This window comes from Saccopteryx bilineata, chromosome X (genome assembly GCF_036850765.1).
Source record: "Saccopteryx bilineata isolate mSacBil1 chromosome X, mSacBil1_pri_phased_curated, whole genome shotgun sequence".
Classification (NCBI taxonomy): domain Eukaryota; kingdom Metazoa; phylum Chordata; class Mammalia; order Chiroptera; family Emballonuridae; genus Saccopteryx; species Saccopteryx bilineata.
The window spans coordinates 60,436,225-60,451,414 of NC_089502.1; the positions used below are offsets into that span (position 1 = coordinate 60,436,225).

A 15,190-nucleotide genomic window follows, 5' to 3' on the forward strand; every position below is an offset into this window, starting at 1 on the left:
CTCTGGGTAAGGCTCAGTCAGTCAGAGCTGCTAGCATAATCAGGCGGGCTTTCTGCCCATTCAAAGACCTCTGGCTCTGCCACTCTGTCTGGTAACACAAGTGGGCGCCCACTTCCGGGGCGCTTGGAGGAAACTCTCACTCACTGTCTGCAACCAGGATATCCGGCCAGCAGTCTCACGCTCTGAGTGAAACCCCCAACCGCAGGGAAAAGTTGTAGCGTTGGAATTGAGTCTCACTCCGTCCCCGTGCGCGGCTTTTGCAAGGCGCTGGGGCGGCTCGAGATTCCGCTTTGGCCCACACAAAGGCCCCTGACTCTGCCCCTCTGTGCGATAACACGGGCGCGCACTGCCGAGGCACTCGGAGGAATTGCTCACTCCTTATCTGCGCGCGCAAACCAGGATATGAGGCCGGCCGCGGTTCCCTCTGAGTGAAACACCCTCCAGCATGGAAAATCTCCACCGTTGGAATTAGTTCTCACTCCCTCCCGTGCGTGGCTTTCCCAGGAAGAAATTCTCGCCCACTAACTGCGCACCGACCAGGAGACCGGGTAAAATGGCCGCTCTGCTTTTCTTTCTTTGTTTGGGTTTGGCGCAAGTGTTAGCTTGTATTGCCCGGGTTGCCACAGGATCAGATTTTCCTCGGCTTGGATCTCCGTGCCACAGCCTGGTTCGGCCGTTTGTGCCGCGGCGGCCTGGATCTATTCACCCCCTTTGCCCGCCTCAGTTTCTATATTCACAGTTACCAGAGAAAGCCGCCCTTTGGGTGTATTGCGAAGCATCTGGAAGCTCCAAGTATAGGTTTTTCTGTTTCTGGTTGAAGATCTTGTTGAGTTTTGGGGGAGATTTATCGGTATCGCTTCCTACCCCGCCATTACTCTGATGTCATCCTAAAATTATTTTCCCCAAGTATTATTTTAACACACAATATATAGATGTGTTTCTAAATTGATAAATGTATTTTAAATGATGTTATTAGAGTGACACTGGTTGACATAATTATACAGGTTTCAGGTGCCCAATTCTATAACACATCTCTGTAAACCAAACTGTGTGTTGACCCTCTAAGTCAAGTCTTGGTCTATCACAATTTATCTTTTCTATATAGTCCTCCACCTCCCCACACCCACAGTCACCATATGGTTGTCCATCTCCAAGAGTTTTTTTCTTTTATTTTGTCTTCTTTTCCTCAATCCCTTCATGCCTCTTAACCAGCCACCACCCGCCCACCGACAGAGGTCAGCCTGCTCTAAATGTATGAGTCTGCCTCTATTTTACTAGTTAGTTCATTTTATTCATTAGATTTAACATATAAGTGAAATCATATGGTGTTTATCATTCTCTGGCTGATTTATTTCACTGAGCATAATGCTTTCCAGATCCATCCATGCTGTCACAAAAGAAAAGATTGCCTTCTTTATTATGGTGCATAGTATCCCATTGTGTTAATATACCACAGCTTTTTTATCCACTCATTTATGGATCGGCACTTGTGCAGCTTCCAAATCTTGGCTATTGTAAGTAATCTTGCACTGAACTTGGAGGTGCATATATTCTGTAAAAATTAGTGTTTTGGCTTTCTTTGAAGCCATTTGTAGAAGTGGAAATGTTAGGTCATAAGACAATTTCATCCCTAATTTTTTGAAATAACTCCATACTGCTTTCTACAGTAGCTGTACCGCTCTGAATTTACACCAACAGTGCACAAGGGTTACCTTTTCTTCACACCCTTGCCAACACCTGTTTGTTGATTTATTAATGATAGCCATTCTAACAGGTATGATGTGCGACCTCATTGTGGTTTTAATTTACATTTCTTTGATGAATAGTGACATTGAACATCTTTTCATATGTTTATTGGCCATCTGTATATCCTCTTTAGAGAAGTGTTAATTTAAGTCCTTTGCCCATTTTTTAAATTGGATTGTTTGTTTTTGCTGTTGAGTTTTACAGGTTCTTTGTAACTTTTAAATATTTTTTTCTTATTGGTGAATTCATCTTCCCATTCAGTGGGTTGTCTTTTCATTTTGTTGATGGGTTTCTTTTGCTGTGCAAATACATTTTAGTTTGTTGTCATCCCATTAGTTAATTTTCTTTTGTTTTCCTTGCCCGAGGAAATATATCAGAAAAAAATTTTGCTACAAGACATATCTCAAATTTTACTGCCTATGTTTTCTTCTAGGATTTTTATGGTTTCAAGTCTAATATTTAAGTCTTCAATCCATTTTGAGATTATTCTTGTGTATGGTGTAAGAAAGTGGTCTAATTTCCTTTTTTTTTTTTTTTTTTTGCACATACCTGCACAATTTTCCCAACACCATTTATTGAATAGACTGTCCTTTGTCAAATATTAATCAATTATGCAGGCATGGGTTGATTTGTAGGATCTTTTTTCTATTACATTGATCTGTCTATCTGTTTTTATGTCATTGCCATGTTGTTTTGATTACTTTGGCTTTGTATTATAATTTGGTATCAGGTAGTATGATTCCGCCAATATTCTTCTTTCTTAAGATTTCTGTGGCTATTTAGGGTCTTTTCTGGTTCCATATAAATTTTAGGAATATTTGTTCTGATTTGGTGAGATATATCATTGGTGTCTTGATTGAAATTGTGTTGAATATATAGATTGTTTTGGGTAATATGGACAATTTAATCATGTTAATTTCACTATCCATGAGCACAATATAGGCTTCTACTTATATGTATCTTCTTGGATTTTTTCTTCAGTGTCTTATTTTTTGAGTCTTTTATACCCTTGGTTAAATTTGTTACAAGGTATTTTACTCTTTTTTAAAGGAATTGTGAATGGTACTAACTTCTTAGTTTTTCTTTCTGATAGTTTATTATTTGTGTATAAAAATGCAACTGATCTTTTTTTCTTCTCCTAATTTAATGTATTTCTTTTTCTTAGACTTTATTCATTTAGAGAAAGAGAGAGAGAGAGAAGAGGATAGGAGTAGAAAGCATCAACTCCCACATGTGCCTTGACCAGGCAAGCACAGGGTTTCAAACCAGTGACCTCAGCATTCCAGGTCTATGCTTTATCTGCTATGCTATCACAGGTCAGAGTTGCTTTTTATTTTTTTAATTCAGTGAAAGGAGGGTAGGCAGAGACAGACTCCCGCATGTGCCCCAACCGGGATCAATCATGCAAGCCCACTAGGGGATGATGATGCTCTGCCCATCTGGGACGTTGTTCCATTGCTCAGCAACTGAGCTCTTCTTATCTCCTGAGGCAAAAGCCATGGCGTCATCCTGAACGCTGGGCTCTAACTTACTTCAATTGAGCCATGGTTGCAGGAGGGGGGTGAAAGAGAGAGAGAGAGAGAGAGAGAGAAGCGAGAAAGGGAGGAGTGGAGAAGCAGATAGGTGTTTTTTCTGTGTGTCCTGACTGGGAATCAAACCTGGGACACCCACACAGAAGGCCAACGCTCTAACACTGAACAAATCAGCCAGGGTGCAACTGAATTCTGAATATATATTTTGTATCCTACTACTTTATTGAATACCATATTTCCCTATGTATAAGACACATCCTAATTTTGGGACTTGAAATTTGAAAAAAAAACTGTATTACATAAATGAACTCAAGTTTTATTCTTCATAAAATTTATACAACTCCATGCCTGACCAGGCTGTGGCGCACTGGATAGACCATTGGACTGGGATGTGAAGGACCCAGGTTTGAGACCCCTGAGGTTGCCAGCTTGAGCACGGGCTCATCTGGTTTGAGCAAGGCTCACCATATTGAGCCCAAGGTCGCTGGCTTGAGCAAGACTCAGTCAGTCTGCTGTAGCCCCCCCCCCCGTCAAGGCACATATGAGAAATCAATCAATGAACAACTAAGGAACCGCAACGAAGAATTGATGTTTTTCATCTCTCTCCCTTCCTGTCTGTCTGTCCCTATCTGTCCCTCTCTCTGACTCTCTCTGTCTCTGCCACAAAAAAATTCATACAACTAACTCCTCATCACTGTCAAAACTCTCATCCATTAGCTTGTCCTCATCTATGTCTGATGACAAATCACTGTCTTCATATATTGCCTTGTCCTCAGTTCCATCTATGGCATTTGAAATGCCACACTTATGGCTGAGTAGTATTCCATAGTGTATATGTGCCATAAGTGTGGGATCTTGATAACATTATACGAAGTGAAATAAGTAAATCAGAAAAAAACCAGGAACTGCATTATTCCATACGTAGGTGGGACATAAAAGTGAACCTAAGAGACATTGATAAGAGTGTGGTGGTTACGGGGGGAGGGGGGAAAGGGAGAGGGAAAGGGGGAGAAGGAGGGGCACAAAGAAAACTAGATAGAAGGTGACAGAGGACAATCTGACTTTGGGTGATGGGTATGCAACATAATTGAAAGACAAGATAACCTGGATTTGTTGATCTTTAAATATATGTATCCTGATTCATTGATGTCGCCCCATTAAAAAAATAAAATTATATTTAAAAATAAAAAATAAAAAAAGAAAAAAAAGAAATGCCACACTTTTTTAAGGACTTCACAACGATCTCAATCTTGATATTATTCCAGGATCTTTTCACTCAGGTACAAACTTCTCCTATAGTTGGTTTTTTCACTCTTCCTGCTGGTGTCAAATTGTCCCCAGAAGACTTCATTCATTGGTTTCATTTGTTTCTCATGGCAGCTTTGAAGGATTTCTTAATCCTGATATCAAGTGGTTGGAGCTGGAATGTCAAGCCTCCAGGTATGATGGCAAGTTTTGTTTTTTGCTCTGCAGCAATTTTCTTTGTGTATTTTGTTTGTGCCCTGAACTGATCAAGCACCAATAGGGCAGGTTTGTGTAAGAACCCACCTGATCTCCTTCTCCAAACTTTCTCAAACTAGATCTTCATTTCATCCTGATCTATCCAACCCTTGTCATGAATATGGACAATCACTGCTCAAGAAATGTCTTCTTTGGCACTTTCTTTTTTCTTTTATTTTTGCGTTTGAAAATCAGCATAAGAGGCAGCTTAGTTCCGTAGGCACGGCAAGCTACAATAACTGTGTAATGACTCTTTTCATGTCCACTTCTCTTCACAGTTACAGTTTTCACCCCCTTCTTATCAACAGTTCTGTTACTTTGGACATCAAATTGAAGGGGGACTTTGCCATATTTGCAATCTGTCCCAACTCAAACTGATGTGTCTTCCAAAATTGAATGACAAAATGATGAAATTTAAGGACCTTCTGCTCATAGTTTTCAGACATCTTTTGGGTAAGTCTGGTGTACATACATATAATTAGTCCATTCCATTTCATGAACCTGAAGCACCAATTGTGTCCTCCTTTGAAATCAATAACTTCTTTTTCATCAGCAATTCTTCTTGCCTCAGGCTGAACTATCTTTGTGGAGACAGGAATTCCAATTGCCCTTTGCTCTTCCATCCATATCTTCAATTCCCTCTCTAAATCAGGCCATGTTGCTGATTTGACTCTCATGGCCTCCTTTTGCCATGGCAATTTCAGTAGGGTTTCTTCTTCTTTAGCCAGTCTCAGATTGATTTCTCAGTTGGAGGAGGACCAAACTTAACTTTAGTGGCACGATTTCCATTCACTTTTGCAAACTGGATCACTTTTAACTTGAATTCAGCATTGTACAAACATCTTTTCTGAACCATTACTGGGAAGAGCGTGGCAAAACGTAACCTGCTGTAATTCACCCATAAGAAGTGCAAAACAATGAGTGCAAAGACAACAAGTATAAAAAAGCAGGAAATGCAAGTAAAAAATCTGCAGCAATAAGTGCAGAAACAAGCACAAAAATGCAGAAAATGCAAGTGGAAAAACTACAATCAATGTATAAGACACACCCAGTTTTTAGACTCCAACTTTTTCGAAAATGTTGCGTTATACATGGGGAAATATGGTACATTTGTCAGTTCTAGTAGTTTTTATGTACTCTTTAGGATCAGTATATACAGTATCAAGTCACATGCAAACAATGGCAGCTTTACTTCTTTCTTTCCAATTTGGAAGTCTTTTATGGCTCCTTCTTTTCTGATTGCTGTGGCTAAGACTTCCAGCATTATATTGGGTAAGAGTGGTGATAGTGGACATCCCTGTCATGTTTCTAATCTTGAATAAATGCTTAGGTTTTGCCCATTAAATATGATGATGGTTGTGGGTTTGTCATAGATGGCCTTTATTGCATTGAAGAATGTTCCCTCAATTCTCAACCTATTATTTTGATCATTCTCGAATATTGTTTTTCTAATTGTCTCATTCTTTCCTGGTTAATTAATTAAAATTGGACTGAAGGTAGAGCTTTTTTTCTCCCTAGGTATTTATTAGTTTATTCATTTATTTATTTATTTAACCCTAGATTCCTATTTTGACACTTTGTTAAGAAACTGCCAAATGAGTTTAATCATTTTAACCACCAACAACAGTGTACATAATTGCCATCCTTCACAATCTTGACAATGCTTGGTATTGGCAGTTTTTTTATTTTAGCAATTCTCATGGGGTGTAAGGTTATCAAAATTTAGTTTTAATTTATATTACCACATTGTTTTGGTTACTATAAGTTTATAATGAGTCATCAAACCTGGGATTATTTATCCTCCAACTTTTTATTTATTTTTTAGTTATTTTTTATATTCTACCTCTTTGTCATTTTTACATTAATTTCAGAATTGGTCTGCTGATTTCTTTCTTTTTGTGTGTGTGACAAAGAGAGGGAAGGACAGATAATGACAGATAGACAGAAAGGAGAGAGATGAGAAGCATCAATTTTCTTTTTACAGCACTTTAGTTGTTCATTGATTGCTTTCTCATATGTGCCTTGACCAGAGAGCTACAACAGAGCGAGTGACCCTTTGCTCAAGACAGCGACTTTAGGCTCAAGCAGGCAATCTTCAGGCTTAAGCCAGTGACCATGGGGTCATGTCTATGATACCACGCTAAAGCTGTGAGCCAATGCTCAAGCTGGCAACCTCAGGGTTTCAATGGGGTCCTTTGCTTCCCTCTCTAACGCTGTATCCACTGTACTATCACCTGCTCAGGGTGGCGTGTCCATTTCTTTTAAAAAACATTTCCTGGGATTATATTGGGATTTCACTGACTATATAGATCAATTAGAGGAAAAGTGATATCTTAACAATATAGAGTCTTTTGCATTATGAAAATAGTTTTCTCTCCATTGATTTAGATTTTCTTTAATTTTTTTTATAAATTTTTATTAATGTTAATGAGATGACATTAATAATTCAGGATACATATATTCAAAGAAAACATGTCTAGGTTATCTTGTCAATAAATTATGTTGCATACTCCTCGCCCAGAGTCAGATTGTCCTCCGTCACCCTCTATCTAGTTTTCTCTGTGCCCCTCCCTCTCCCCCTAACTCCCTCCCTCCCTGCCTCCTGCATACTCCCTCCCCCCACCCCTGGTAACCACCACTCTCTTGTCCATGTCTCTTAGTCTCGTTTTGATGTTCCACCAATGTATGGAATCATGTAGTTCTTGTTTTTTTTTCTGATTTACTTATTTCAATCCGTATAATGTTATCAAGATACCACCATTTTGCTATAAATGATCTAATGTCATCATTTCTTATGGCTGAGTAGTATTCCATAGTGTATATGTGCCACATCTTCTTTATCCAGTCTTCTATTGAAGGACTTTTTGGTTGTTTCCATGTCTTGGCCACTGTGAACAGTGCTGCTATGAACATGGGGCTACATGTGTCTTTACGTATCAATGATTCTGAGGTTTTGGGGTATATACCCAGTAGAGGGATTGCTGGGTCATAAGGTAGTTCTATTTGCAGTTTTTTGAGGAACCACCATACTTTCCTCCATAGTGGTTGTACTACTTTACATTCCCACCAACAGTGTATGAGGGTTCCTTTTTCTCCACAGCCTCTCCAACATTTGTTATTACCCGTCTTGTTGATAATAATCTAACAGGGGTGAGGTGGTATCTCATTGTAGTTTTGATTTGCATTTCTCTGATAACTAATGAAGCTGAGCATCTTTTCATATATCTGTTGGCCGTTTGTATTTCTTCCTGGGAGAAGTGTCTGTTCATGTCCTCTTCCCATTTTTTTATTGGATTGTTTGTTTGTTTGTTGTTGAGTTTTATGAGTTCTTTGTAAATTTTGGATATTAGGCCCTTATCTGAGCTGTCGTTTGAAAATATCAGTTCCCATTTAGTTGGCTGTCTGTTTATTTTGATATCACTTTTTCTTGCTGAGCAAAAACTTTTTATTCTGATGTAGTCCCATTCATTTATCTTTGCCTTCACTTCTCTTGCCATTGGAGTCAAATTCATAAAATGTTCTTTAAAACCCATATCCATGAGTTTAGTACCTATGTCTTCTTCTATGTACTTTATTGTTTCAGATCTTATATTTAGGTCTTTGATCCATTTTGAATTAATTTTAGTACACGGGGACAGGCTGTAGTCGAGTTTCATTCTTTTGCATGTGGCTTTCCGGTTTTCCCAACACCATTTGTTGAAGAGGCTTTCTTTTCTCCATTTTGTGTTGTTGGCCTCTTTATCAAAGATTATTTGACCATATATATGTGGTTTTATTTCTTGGCTTTCTATTCTGTTCCATTGGTCTGAGTGTCTATTTTTCTGCCAATGCCATGCAGTTTTGATTATTGTGTCCCTATAATATAGTTTAAAGTCAGGTATTGTAATGCCCCCAGCTTCATTCTTTTTCCTTAGGATTGCTTTGGCTATTTGGGGTTTTTTATAGTTCCATATAAATCTTATGATTTTTTGTTCCATTTCTTTAAAAAATTTCATAAGGATTTTGATGGGAATTGCATTAAATTTATATATTACTTTGGGTAATATGGCCATTGTAATTATATTTATTCTTCCTATCCAAGAACAAGGAATATTTTTCCATCTCATTGTGTCTTTTTCTATTTCTCTTAGCAATGCCTTGTAGTTTTCTTTATATATGTCCTTTACATTCTTTGTTATGTTTATTCCTAGGTATTTTATTTTTTTTTGTTGCAATCGTGAAGGGGATTAATTTTTTTTAGTTCGTTTTCTAATATTTCATTGTTGGCATATAGAAAGGCTATGGACTTTTGTATGTTAATTTTGTATCCTGCGACCTTACTGTATTGGTTTATTGTTTCTAGTAATCTTTTTGTGGAGTCCTTTGGGTTTTCGATGTATAGGAACATATCATCAGCAAAAAGTGATACCTTTACTTCTTCTTTTCCTATATGGATTCCTTTTATTTCTCTGTCTTGTCTGATTGCTCTGGCCAGAACTTCTAGCACCACGTTGAATAAGAGTGGAGAGAGTGGACAACCCTGTCGTGTTCCTGATTTAAGGTGGAAAGTCCTCAGTATTACGACATTTAATATGATGTTGGCTGATGGTTTATCATATATGGCCTTTATTATGTTGAGATATTTTCCTTCTATACCCATTTTGTTGAGAGTCTTAAACATAAAATTGTGTTGTATTTTATCGAAAGCCTTTTCTGCATGTATTGATAAGATCATGTGGTTTTTGTTCTTTATTTTGTTGATATGGTGTATTACGTTAACTGTTTTACGTATGTTGAACCATCCTTGAGATTCTGGGATAAATCCCACTTCATCATGATGTATTATTTTTTTAATATGTTGTATTCGATTTGCCAGTATTTTGTTTAGTATTTTAGCATCTGTATTCATTAGAGATATTGGTCTGTAGTTTTCTTTTTTGTGCCATTTTTGCCAGGTTTTGGTATGAGGGTTATGTTGGCCTCATAAAATGTGTTTGGAAGTATTGCTTCTTCTTCAATTTTTTGGAAGACTTTGAGTAGAATAGGAACCAAGTCTTCTTTGAATGTTTGATAGAATTCACTAGTATAACCACCTGGGCCTGGACTTTTATTTTTGGGGAGGTTTTTAATAGTTTTTCTATTTCTTCCCTGCTGATTGGTCTGTTTAGGCTTTCTGCTTCTTCATGACTCAGTTTAGGAAGGTTGTATTGTTCTAGGAATTTATCCATTTCTTCTAGATTGTTGTATTTGGAGGCATATAGTTTTTCATAGTATTCTACAATAATTCTTTGTATATCTGTGATGTCTGTGGTGATTTCTCCTCTTTCATTTTGGATTTTATTTATTTGAGTCCTGTGTCTTTTTTCCTTGGTGAGTCTTGTCAAGGGTTTGTCAATTTTGTTGATCTTTTCAAAGAACCAGCTCCTTGTTTTATTGATTTTTTCTCTAGTTTTTCTGTTCTCTATTTCATTTATTTCTGCTCTGATTTTCATTATCTCCTTTCTTCGGCTGGTTTTGGGTTGTCTTTGTTCTTCTTTTTCTAGTTCCTTAAGGTGTGAAGTTAAGTGGTTTACTTCAGCTCTCTCTTGTTTGTTCATATAGGCCTGAAGTGATATGAACTTTCCTCTTATTACTGCTTTTGCTGTATCCCAGAGATTCTGATATGTCGTATTTTCATTTTCATTTGTCTGTATATATCTTTTGATCTCTGCGCTTATTTCTTCTTTGACCCATTCATTTTTTAGAAGTATGTTGTTTAGTTTCCACAATTTTGTGGGTTTTTCCCCCTCTTTTTTATAGTTGAATTCTAGTTTCAGGGCTTTATTATCAGAGAATATGCTTGGCACAATTTCAATTTTTCTAACTTTGCTGATATTGTCTTTGTGGCCCAACATATGGTCAATTCTTGAGAATGTTCCATGTACACTAGAGAAAAATGTATACTCTGTCGCTTTGGGATGAAGTGTCCTGTAGATGTCTATCATATCCAGGTGTTCTAGTATTTCGTTTAAGGCCACTATATCTTTATTGATTCTCTGTTTGGATGACCGATCTAGAGCCGTCAGCGGTGTATTGAGGTCTCCAAGTATGATTGTATTTTTGTTAGTTTTTGTTTTAAGGTCAATAAGTAGCTGTCTTATATATTTTGGTGCTCCTTGGTTTGGTGCATATATATTAAGGATTGTTATGTCTTCTTGATTCAACTTCCCCTTAATCATTATGAAATGACCATTTTTGTCTCTGAGTACTTTTTCTGTCTTGTAGTCAGCATTATTAGATATGAGTATTGCTACGCCTGCTTTTTTTTGGGTGTTGTTTGCTTGGAGTATTGTTTTCCAGCCTTTCACTTTGAATTTGTTTTTATCCTTGTTGCTTAGATGAGTTTCTTGTAGGCAGCATATAGTTGGATTTTCTTTTTTAATCCATTCTGCTACTCTGTGTCTTTTTATTGGTAAGTTTAATCCATTTACATTTTGTGTAATTATTGACACTTGTGGGTTTCCTATTGCCATTTTATAAATTGCTTTCTGTTAGTTTTGTATCTTGTTTGATTCTTCTCTTTTGTTTTTCTATCGTTTGTTTTTGTTTGTTTGTATTCCATACTTCTTTCCTCTTTTGCTACCTTTTTTAAGTGAAGTGTTTTTGTGGTGGTTTTTTCAAGGGTGATTACCATTAAGAAATGAAAAGGGTACCTACCATATTCATTGTAGTACCCTTTCTTGTGAGTATTTCTGCGCTTCATTGTCCTTTGCTACTGTTAATCTTCATCCTTTCTCCCCCTTTTTTTTCTTTTGTTGTCACAGTTTAAGTTTGGTTTTATTGTTTTCTTGGTGGAGCTGTTACTTTTGGTTATGTTTTCTTTTGTTCTTTGAATCTGGTTGGAAAACCCCCTTTAGTATTTCCTGGAGTGGGGGCTTTCTGATGATAAATTCTCTCATCTTTTCTGTATTTGTGAATGTTTTTATATCTCCTTCGTACTTGAAGGATAGCTTTGATGGGTATAGTATTCTTGGCTGAAAGTTCCTCTCTTTCAGGGCTTTAAATATTGGGGTCCACTCTCTTCTAGCTTGTAGAGTTCCTGCTGAGAAATCTGATGATAATCTAATGGGCCTTCCTTTATATGTTGTATTCTTCTTCTCCCTGGCTGCCTTGAAAATTTTTTCTTTGTCATTGGTTTGTGTCATCTTCATTATGATGTGCCTTGGAGTGGGTTTGTTGGGGTTAAGAAAACTCGGTGTTCTGTTTGCTTCTTGAATTTGAGGCTTTAGTTCTTTCCACAGGCTTGGGAAGTTCTCATCTATTATTTGTTTGAGTATATTCTCCATTCCATTTTCTTTCTCTTCTCCCTCTGATATACCTATTATTCTTATGTTATTCTTTCTGATGGAGTCAGACAATTCTTGTAGGGCTTTCTCGTTTTTTATTATTTTTGAGTCTCTTTCTTCTTCTCTCTGTTGTGCCTCAAGTTGCTTGTCTTCTATTTCACTGATCCTGTCTTCTATCTGGGCTGTTCTATTAGCTAAGCTTGTTACCTCGTTTTTCAGCTCTTGAATTGAGTTTTTCATTTCTTTTTGATTTGTTTTTATAGTTTCAATTTCCTTGGTAATATATTCTTTGTGATCATTGAGTTGTTTTCTGATTTTCCTAAATTGCCTTTCTGTGTTTTCTTGTATATCTTTGAGTATTTTTAAGATTTCCATTTAAATTCTCTGTCATTTGGCTCCAAGGCTTCCAATATGTTAAATCTTTTCTCCATTGATTTTTCCACATCTATTTGTGTTACCTCTCTGTCTTTTGTATCCATAATGTTCGATTTCCTTTTTCTTATTGGCATCTGAAGGTGGTCTTGATGATAGTGTTAATTAGAATTAACAAAAAAATAAAAAGGAAAAAAAAGAAAGAAAGAAAAATGGAAAACACTCCACAAAAAAAGTAATAATTTATTATTTCCCCCTTTTTTCTTTCTTCTCTTCCCCTCTTCTCACCTCCTTAGGGAAATATCGTGATGACCTGTGAATTATATTATGCTAAATGGAACAAAAACTGCCTATAATGGAGGGCCTGATTTGGGGTGAAGAATTCAAGGAGCAAAAAAGGGAGTAGGGACCTACTAAATACAAAAAAAATGAAAATAAAAAAAATAAAAATAAGGGAGAAAATCTTAAACAAGCATAAAATGATTTGCTTGTAAGTGATGGTTGACTAAGAGATATAATGAGAGGGATAACAGGGAAACAAAAAAAGAAAGAAAAAATAATAATTAAAGAAGAAAAAAATAAAAATAAAAATAATAAGTAAAAATCTGTTGTATTATGTGGGGCGAAGACTAAATACAATGGAGACTTTGGGTTGGGAGGAATGCTAGTGAGTTAAAAAGCAATGTAAAAAGTGCCCAAAATGCCACAAAAACAAACAAATAAAGGAAAACCAAGAACAAAAGCAGAAGAAAAAAAAGAACAAAAAAAACCCCACAAAAACTTGAGTCCCAAATTAAATAATTTGTTCGTGATTGAGGCTTAAATGGGAGAAAAGTACAAGGAGAAAAGAAGAAATGAATAGAAAGGAAAAAATAAGAATAAGAGAGAAAAGAAGGATGAAAAAAGGAAAGGAAAAAAAAACAAAAGGGGAGAGAGTGAGAGTTAAGGGTTTTGGAGTGTAACCCTAAAGGAGAGTTAGGATGAGGAAAAGAAATAAAATGTAACACTCATGGGTAGTGTAGTTCAAGAAAAGGGTAGCATAAGATGGGCAGAGAATAGAAGGACCGAGGTGGAGGAAATAGAAATAATAATAAAGGCAATGAGATAGAAGAAAGAAACAACAACAACAAAGAATTAGTGGAACAAGTTATAAAGTCTGTGGATTTTTCTTGATTTTGAGAGGTTAACTTCTTCCTTTTTTCTTTTCTCTCCCTCTTCCTGGTCGGTGACTCTGTACCCCAGGTTCTGCCCCTGTGTCACTCTTAGGTAGGAATTTGCAGTTGATGGGATTCTATGGCAATGTCATATAATTGGCTTTAGTCTCGCTGGTAGTCAAGGCTTGTTGGTGTTTGCAGAGTCCAACAATGAGAGAGTTTTCTTTTCTGGAGTCTCTTTCCTAGTCTCCCCTTCCTGAATTAGCAGCCTGGTGATCCAGCTATGAGGCCGCCACTGCTTCTGTCTGGGGAGTAAGAGGCTCAAAGAGCTGGGAAATCTCCACTCTATACTCACTCAGCACAAGGCTCTGGGTAAGGCTCTGGCAGTCAGAGCCTCCAGTGTAATCAGGTGGGTCTGGGAGTCAATTGTTGTCAAGGTGACTGTTCAGTGCCTATCATTCAGTTGGACCACTCAACCCAGGCTTTCCACACTTGGTAGCCTGTTTTGGCTGGGAAGAAGAAGCACTAGTCGCTGTTTGCTTTATGGATCTTAATATCTGCCAAGTCCCTCTTGTTAGGTATATCCCTGAATATGGAGGCTCTGTCACTCAGAAGTTGCCCCCGCCCCTTTAGCAAAAGGCACTGAAAAATATCACGCCTCTTGTCTTGGATCGCTGAACTGGGAGAGATCTTATCAATTAGAGCCCCGTGGGTGTGTAGATTTCGTGGGTTAAGCTAATTTCAGTGATTGGATCTGCAGCTGTGCTCCAGAAAGTATTTCAGGCTGCCTGCGTGCCCCTCCCCCCAACGCTTGATTGTTAGCTTGAATGGCTGGGTGAGTTGCCCCGCCCAAGGAGAGAATCTCCTGACTAGGAAAGACAGCCTTGGTGCCTCTCCCGGTCTGTGACACAGGGGCGAGCGTGGCTTCTCAGCGCACGCCAGTAGCCGGGACTCCCGGACCGCGGCTCGGGGTGCACGCGCACGGTTTCTTGGCACGCTAGTGGCCGGGGACTCTCTGGACCGCGGCATGGCGCGGTTTCTCGTCACGCCAGTGGTTGAGGACTCTCCGGACCGCGGCATGGGGGGCGCGAGCCCAGTTTCTCAGGGCATGCAGCGACGGCCACCAGTGCCCAAGCTGCCGTCCCCGAGTGTGGGCGGGCAGCTGCACGTGTGGGTTGACTCACCACAGGTGTACTACCTCCTCGGCAACAGTCCTTTTGCTTTCAGTGTGTGTGTGGAACTCTGGAATGCTCCGAGGATAAATTTTTCTGTTTCTAGTTGATAAATTTGTTGAGATTTTGGGGAGATCTGTCGGACGCGCTGCTCACGGCGCCATTTCTGTGACGTCACTCTTCTTTAATTTTTTGAACAGGGTTTTGTAGTTTTCAATGAACAAGCTTTGCATATCTGTAGACAGATAATCCATAAGTATTTCATGCTTTTTGATGCTATTGTAAAAAACATTATTTTTCAAATATACTTCCCAGTTATATTTTCACTAAACTGTTAAAAGCCATTTGATTGATAATAGCCATTGATGATATTTCTGATCAAAAGAATAGGCTGTCCTAGGATGGAAAAA

General features: G+C 38.1%; 1 pseudogene; it reads left to right on the top strand.

The window, feature by feature from the left end:
* Positions 1 to 14,635: 14,635 nt before the first annotated feature.
* Positions 14,636 to 15,190, top strand: part of LOC136317680 (extracellular tyrosine-protein kinase PKDCC-like) — an 87,654-nt pseudogene continuing 87,099 nt past the window's right edge.